General features: G+C 35.7%; 1 pseudogene; it reads right to left on the reverse strand.

The window, feature by feature from the left end:
* Positions 1 to 517: 517 nt before the first annotated feature.
* On the reverse strand, positions 518 to 1373 carry LOC114089918 (E3 ubiquitin-protein ligase Hakai pseudogene; annotated as a pseudogene).
* Positions 1374 to 8317: the final 6944 nt, after the last annotated feature.

Raw genomic sequence — 8317 nt, forward strand, 5'->3', positions numbered from 1 at the left:
GATCCCTAGTACCATCCCCCTAAAACAAAATAAACAAAAATCAACACTAGGTGTTTCATAGCCACATCTGTAAGATATGCTTTACTTTCCCCAAAATAGTCTAAAGCTTAATTAGAGTACTTACTTTTACCATCTTGTCATATCTTCTGTTCAGAATACTATTTTATCATTGGCAATAAGATCTACATCATGTCTGATGTTAACAATGTTATCCAAGAATTGAGTTCTTTGAAGGTAGACTCTGCAGTCAGGAAGGAAGAAGTCTAAATGGGTGCAGGTCATATACCACTATTTATTTTTCCTGGTTGTATAAATGGAGGGTTCAGTTATTGGTCTTCAGTGAACTGGGGTAAAGAGTTAGGATTACAATGGTGAGAAACGTGTACTCACAGATGGACCACCATGTTGAGCTGAAGCAGGTCCTGGAAGAAGATATTTTGTGTAAGTTGGCAATCTGGGAAGCTATGGAGCAAGTGAAAAGTATTAGCATTCTAGGAAAGATGGGGCATTACGTGGGCTAATGATGGAAGAGAAGGCAGTCTATGCAGAATTGCTGTGGAGGTACAATATGTTGAGAGTTCAATACCGCTGGCTTACCCAGATATTCAGGATTACGATGAGCTAGTGTAGAGGAAGGAAGGAGGTGGGGTACTCAAGCACCTAAATTTGAGTTGTCTTGATTAGGAGCAAATATTAAATTGTCATACCTTGTTGAAATATTAAAGTTCTCTGACTCAACGAAGGAGGTGGAGGTGAAGCCATGAAGAGGTTTTACTGAAGGAGCATAAATATTCTCACATGGTTAATGATATAGCCCACATGGCATATGTTGCAAAGGAAGTACTAGTATCATAATTTATTGGTTTGGCGAAATATGGTTCCAACGATGTTTATTTGGCTGCATGATAACATAACTAGGGATTTCAATTCGTGTGTGGAGGAACTTTTTCCGATTAGGAACTAGCTCCCATATGGCGGAAGTTGATATGAGCCTGCAAATCTCTCTGAGACAAGTAAGTTCTCTTGCACTCTTGAACACTGCTGCACACGAAGACAGAACCTTGCACACGTTTCTCAACTTGCCTCACTGGATGACCACAGTCCAGACACACTCTATTTCCCTCATTTCCATGTAAAACGGCACAAGCATAGCAAAAAGCATGCTTACATGGAATCATCCGCCCATAGATTTTAATTGGTAATTCACATTTGTTACAAAAATGAACTGGTGTATCATCCTTTTTACCTAATATGTTTATCTTAAAGTCCCAAAAAATTTCCTCATTGTATCTTTGCTGATTTATAAATGTTTCACCACCTGCACAGTCATACCGTTGCTCTTCATTGCGGTTAATTCCAGTGGCGTGCTCCATGATTCTACTCGCACTGCACAATGGGAACGGAAGTGAGCGGGTACGGAAGTGAGTTGCACCACAAGCCCTGCAATCACACATGCGCCCTACTTCTTAGTGCGTTGACTAGGCCACAAACTTTGACGTTTGACCTTTTACCTATCCCTATACCAATGAGGGAGCCAGTCACAGGGAGAGCTAGTAGGTAAGGACCTTGAGTGTTGAGGTTGCTAAGGCCTCTCTCCTCTTGCTTCAAGAAAAAGTAGGCTTTAATTGTGCAATAAGAAATTGACCCTAAGTGGGAGAGGTGGAGCATAGAAGCGGTTGTACCCAAAGGAATGAGATCTGGACAGTAAGGTAGCCTGCTTGCCCTTATAAGCTTTAAAAAAATATCATTTTTATTAATATATGTTAATTATACATATTAATGGGATTCTACGTAATATTTCCAAACATATATATAGCAGGCATTGATCATATCTATCCACTTCCACCCTTCTCCCCACTCCCTACTTGGCCACACAACCTTTCCAAGTTGCTAGTAGACTTTTGAAATGATGGAATGGTGCTTTCTTTTTCCTCTCCTTTAAAAAAAATGCTTGAGATTGAACTCACCATTGAACTTCACCACTGAGCCACATTCCCAGTCCTTGTAATTTATTTTTTGTTTGAGACAGGGCCTTGCTAAGTTGATGGGTCTGCTCTTAAACTTGGGATTCTTCTGCCTCAGCCTCCCAAGTTGCTGTGGTTATAGATTAGAATCTTTTTTTTTATGTCTTTTTGGATATTGATGGACCTTTATTTTATTCATTTATTTATATGGGTGCTGAGAATCGAACCCAGGGCCTCACACATGCTGGGCAAGTGCTCTACCACTGAGCCACAACTCCAGCCCTGGATTGTCCTTTTTTGAGGTGAACACCCACCCATAATCTGAAAATTTCAAGTAGAAACTGGATAGCTTTTTTCTAGAGATGCTGTAAATCTGGTTTCTAACTTTTTTTTTTTCCTTGCAGGAGTACCCCTAATGGGTGAGAAAAGTTAAGTATGTAAATGTGAGGGAGAAAGGGGAATGTTCTACTTATCATCTAAACTAAGAGATTTCTTTGAATTCTTATGATTTAACATTATATGAGTAGAGCTTTGTTTCAGAATATATGTTTTAATGAAAACATTGCTTTTAAGCTGGGCATGGTGGGGTACACCTAGAAGGTACTCTGGAGGCTAAATCAGGAGGATCACCAGTTTGAGGCTAGTCTCATCAACCATGGGAGACTGTCTTTTTTTTTTTTTTTTTTTCCTTTTAAGGATTTTTTTTTTTTAGCTGTTGGTAGACCTTTATTTTATTTGTTTATAGATGGTGCTGAGAATCGAACTCAGTTCCTCACACATGCCAGGCAAGTACACTACCACTGAGCTACTGAGCTATAGCCCTAGTCCTGAGACTCTTAATATAAAAAGGACTGGCTCAGTGGCTCAGTGGTAGATTGCCCCTGGGTTCAATCCCCAGTACTACAAAGAAAACAAACAAGCATTGCTTTTAATTACTTAGTTAAAATGCCTGTATCTCTCTCCTCCTCTGAAGCATTTGAATAATAATGGAATCCCAGAAAAATATACCAGATGTGTGCCAAACCCTAAAGCACACTGCTGTATTGTCCCTTCTTGTTGATACATCAACTTGTGATGCTCTGCACATGGTAATACCTTTTATTGAGTCATCCTCTAAGAGTTGGAAATCCTATTCTTAATTTAATTTTTTTTAACATTTTTTTTAGTTGTAGGTGGACACAATACCTTTATTTTATTTTTATGTGGTGCTGAGGATCGAACCCAGTGCCTCATGCATGCTAGCTAGGCAAGTGCTCTTCCACAACCCCAGCCCCCTTAATTTAATTTTAAAGCTGATATATAAAAATATAAAAATTTCACATTTATTTGTACCATGCAATATTAAAATAAATACATACATTGTATAATGTTGAAATCAGGTTAAGGAAATCATTTTTATACAGAATTCTTTTATAATAGTATTTTAAGAGCGTTTAGTTGTGAATGAAAATTCAAAGTTAAAAACCTCAATAAATTAGGGAGGCAATTAGTTGCTTTACAGATGTCTTCCTGAATCTAAATTTTTTTTTTTGGTACATTTGATTTCTAGAGCATTAACAACTTGGAGGAGAGACCTAAGTAAAATAAACAGTTAAAAGTCAAATAATAGTGTTGATCACTCAAAGATAAATGGAAAGCATATTAGAAGTTATCATTTGTTTATAAGCCTGGAGTTACAGAAATTTCATTTGTATTCACCTAAAGGGAACTGTCAACTGTAAAGTGATATGTAGCCTATCCATGATGACTTCATTTAATTCTGTCCAGAATAAGTGCTTTTATTCTTATTCACAAAGAAACTTTGCAGAAGAAGTGATGAAATACCATGCCAAATATACCAAATGTATGATTAAAAAATAATTAAAGGGTAGGTCAGAGCAGGAAATTGCTCTCATTAAGTACATTATCCATCTCTACTGAAACACCAAGGCACACTCAAAGCTGACCTTTGCCAAACAGACAAAATCAGCAGGGATATTGCACCAGGTTGAAAATGCTAAGGAGGAAAGAGCCATAAAAACATTTTTTTTTGGCATTACCCATTTAGACACTGGAATTGCTGAAGCATATAGTTAGATTATAATATTTTTTGCATTAGTACCCCATGACTAATGCTTGGGATTTGGAAAGACTCTGTAATAATGGGAAGTTGAAAGTTTTCACATTTGCTGACATAAAAGAAAAATTTATAGCCACATATGATGCTTTATTATAGTGAATAACAGTAAACATCTGAGGTAGAGGAAAAAGAAGAATGAGAGACACCCCCCCCCCATTGGTGTTCAAAATCATTATGAAACTTATAGCTGGTTGGAAGAGGAAATCAAGGTCAGAGACTTACACAACAGCCACTCCTCTTAATCCATTTCATTATTGACAAATTCCCCCAAAGTTATATGTAAACAGGTACCAGTTTAATTTACCTGATCTATAATATCTTTTCACAACTATTTTCTTACTTTTTTTACATCTTATTAAAATATTTTTTTTTGATTTAAAAGAGATTTTGTCAAAACAATTTTTTTTTGTGATTTAAAATTGAGGGACATTGATGCCTGGGGATTTTATAGGTTTGTTTCTTATATCAATCAAAGTAAAGTTCTTTTATCTTTCTTTTGAATTTATTGTCTCTAGGCAATGATTGCTGATACTTGAGCCTTTCAGTTCTTTGACCCTCTGCAAAATACTAAATGTAATAGAAATATCTAAGTATACAAGGGACCTTGTAATTCATTCTGGACCCTTCTTTCTGCATAATAATCTCATCTGAGATGAAGTAGTTTTTTGCAATGCTGGGAATTGAACCCATGTCTTTATGGGTGCTAGGCAAGCAGTCTACCTCTGAGCCACACCCCCAACCCAAGATGAAATAGGTTTTAAAGGTTCTCAGAATTTGGATGGATTCAACTTTGCTGAGAGAAATTGAAATAGGGAAGCCCAGAGTCTTAACTCCTTAACATTCCCACTCCTTAGTTCTCCTGCAGTGGTCATTTAGGCAGCTTAATGGAGCATAGTTTGAAAACCATTCCTTGAATGTATCTTTTTAAGCTGATGTATAAAATATTTATAATGAACTATATCGTACATCCTAAAAAATAATAGATGAGCTGGGCATGGTGGCACATACTTGTAATCCCAGTGGCTCAGGAGGCTGAGATAAGAGGATTGGGAGTTCAAAGCCAGCCTCAACAAAAAAGTGAGGCACTAAGCAACTCAGTGAGACCCTGTCTCTAAATAAAAAAACAAAATAGGGCTGGGGATGTGGCTCAGTGGTAGAGTGACCCTGAGTTCAAACCAGAGTACCTCCTGCCAAAAATAATAGATGAGCACTCATATCTTCCACCTAGCTTAAGTAATAGAGTATGCTCAGTATATTTGAAAGCCCTACTGCTCTTTTCACTTCTATTGCTTCTCCACCCAGGCAAGTACCTTAATGAATTTAGTGGTGTTTTCTGGCTATATTAAGTTTTAAGTTTTAAAAATCACACATGCCTATATCTTTATAGAAAATATAATCTGGTTTTGCATGTTTTTAACTTTCTAGGGATCAAATAATACTATGAATTCCATTGTTCATTTAACATTATATTTCTGAGATAATTTCATATTAATTTATGTGGCTATATTTTGTTGATTTTTTTTCAGTAGTGCATTCCATTGTAGAAATACATTTTAATCTGTTATTCTATTAATGAGTATTTGGTTTGTTCCCAGGCAGGTTTTACAAGTACTACTTTGAAGCACATCTTGTACATATCTCGTACATGTTCAATAATTTCTCTAGGGCATGTATATAAGGTTAGTACTAAAGGATGATACAGAATGATGAATCAGTTTTACAAAATATTCATAGCAATTTATCAGCAGAGTATAAAAGTTTCTGTTGCTCTACGACTTCACCAAACTTCTTTTTAATATAATCTGAAATATCACCAATTTGATGGTTTTAAATTTCTTACCATTAATTTTGTGTTTCTTTGATTATAACTGAGGTTGAACAGCTCTTCGTGTAATTGTTTGTGGTACTGGGGATTAAAACCAGGGGTGCTCTACCACTGAGTTACATCCATAGTCATTTATTTTGAGACAGGGGCTGGCAAAGTTACTAAATCTGGCCCCAGAGCTTGTGATCCTCCAGCCATACCCTCTTGAGTCACTGGGATTATAGGATGGCATACAACTTTACTGATTCTTGGTTTTATTTCTTGAGCTTTAGGGTCTTGTTAAGGAAGTTGGTACTGGAAACAATATGATGAAGTGCTGATCCTAGATTTTCTTCTGACAGTTGCAAGGTTTCTGATCTAATTCTTAAATCTTTGATCCACTTTGATTTGGCCTTTGTGCAGGGTAATATATAAGGATCTAGTTTCATTCTTCTACATATGGCTGGTATTCCTGGCACCATTTGTTAAGTCTTTCTCCAACATATATTTTGGGTAACTTTGTCAAGTATCAAAGGGCTTTAAGTATGTGGGGTTGTCTGTGTCTTCTATTCTATTGCATTGGCCTTCATGTCTGTTTTGATGCCAAGTGCCATGCTGTTTTTGTTATTATAGCTCTGTAGAATAATTTGAGTTCAGGTATTTGATGCCTCCTGAATCATCTGTATTTCTCAGAATTGCTTTGGCTATTCTAGGTCTCTTATTCTTCTAAATTAATTTTAGGAATTTTTCCCGTAGTTCTGTGAAGAACATCATTGCTATTTTGATGGAGATTGCATTGAATATATTGCTTTTGATTGTACAGTCATTTTGACATTATTAAATTTGTCTATATAAGAACATGGGAGGTCTTTTCATCTTCTAACACCTTCTTCACTTCTTTGGTTTTTCTGTAATTTTCATTGTAGAGGTCTTTCACCTCCTTGGTTAGATTAATTCTCAAGTATTTTATTGTTTTTAAGGTCATTGTGAATGGAATGTTTTTTTCTGATTTCTTAGCAGACTCGACTGCTGTATTATTGGAAAGCTATTGATTTATGATTACTGATCTTGTATCTTGCTACTTTGCTGAATTGATTTATCAGTTCCAAATATGGTGGAATTTTTTGGGTCTTCTTGATATAGGATGATATCATCAGCAAACAGATAGTTTGACTTCTTCTTTTTCTATTTGTGTCCCTTTGATTTCCATCTCTTTTCTGATTGTTCTGGCTAGTATTTCAAGTCTATATTGAATGGAAGTTGTAAAAGTAGACAACCTTGTCTTCTTTCTGATTTTAGAGGAAATACTTTCAGTTTTTCTGCTTTCAGGACGATGTTGACTTTGGGTTTGTTATAGATAGCCTTTATTATGTGTGGTAAGTTCTTTCTATCCTTAGCTTCTCCAATTTTTCTAACATGAATGGGTGTTAGATATTATCAAAGGCCTTTTCTGCATTTATTGAGATGATGATATGATTCTTAATTCATATAAAGTGGTCAATTGCATAATATATTGATTTGTATATATTGAATGATCCATGAATCCCTGGGATGATTATCCTCTTGATGTGTTTTTGAATGTGATTTGCTAATATTTCATTAAGGATTATTGCATCTATGTTTATCAGGGATATTGGTCTGTAGTTTTCTTTCTTTGATGTTTCTTTGTCTGTTTTTATTTTTGTGTCAGTGTTTTATTCAAGAGTATTTCTTACTTTCAGTTTCATGGAATAAGTTGAGAAAGTGGTGTTAGTTCTTTAAATGTCTGGAAGAACTCATCCGAGAATGCATATGGTCCTGGGATTTCCTTTGAAGGCTTTTAATTGCTGTTTCAGTTCCATCACTTGATATTGGTCTGTTTATGTTTTCTACATTTTCAAGGTTCAGTTTGGGCAAGTCGTATGGGTCTAGAAATCTTAGAGTATAAATTTCCAAAATAGTTCTAATTATGCTCTTGATATCAGAAGTATCTGTGGTGATATCTCCTTTTTTTTTCTAATATTGTTTATCGGGTCCTTTTCTCTTTTTTGGTTAGTTGTTCTATAGGTTTATCAATCTTACTCATCTTTTTGAAGAACCAACTTTTTTTCTCAGATTTTTTTTAATTGGTGCATCATAGTTGTATACATAATGATGAGATTTGTTACATATTCACCCATGAACACAATATAACAATATAATTTGGCCAATATCAGTCCTCGGCACTGTACCCCTCCCTCCCCGCCTCATCCCTTTGGGCCCTTTCCTCTCCTGATCTCCCTTTGATTTTCATGACATCTGCTCCCAATTTTTGTTTTCCTTTTTCCTCTCTACCTTCCTTATATGAGAAAAGACATAAGGACCCTTGCCCTTCTTTTTTTTTTTCCTATCAACTCTTGTGTTTTATTTTTTATTTATTTATTTTTTCTATCAACTATTGTGTTTTATTTT

Source organism: Marmota flaviventris, chromosome X (assembly GCF_047511675.1).
Source record: "Marmota flaviventris isolate mMarFla1 chromosome X, mMarFla1.hap1, whole genome shotgun sequence".
NCBI lineage: Eukaryota > Metazoa > Chordata > Mammalia > Rodentia > Sciuridae > Marmota > Marmota flaviventris.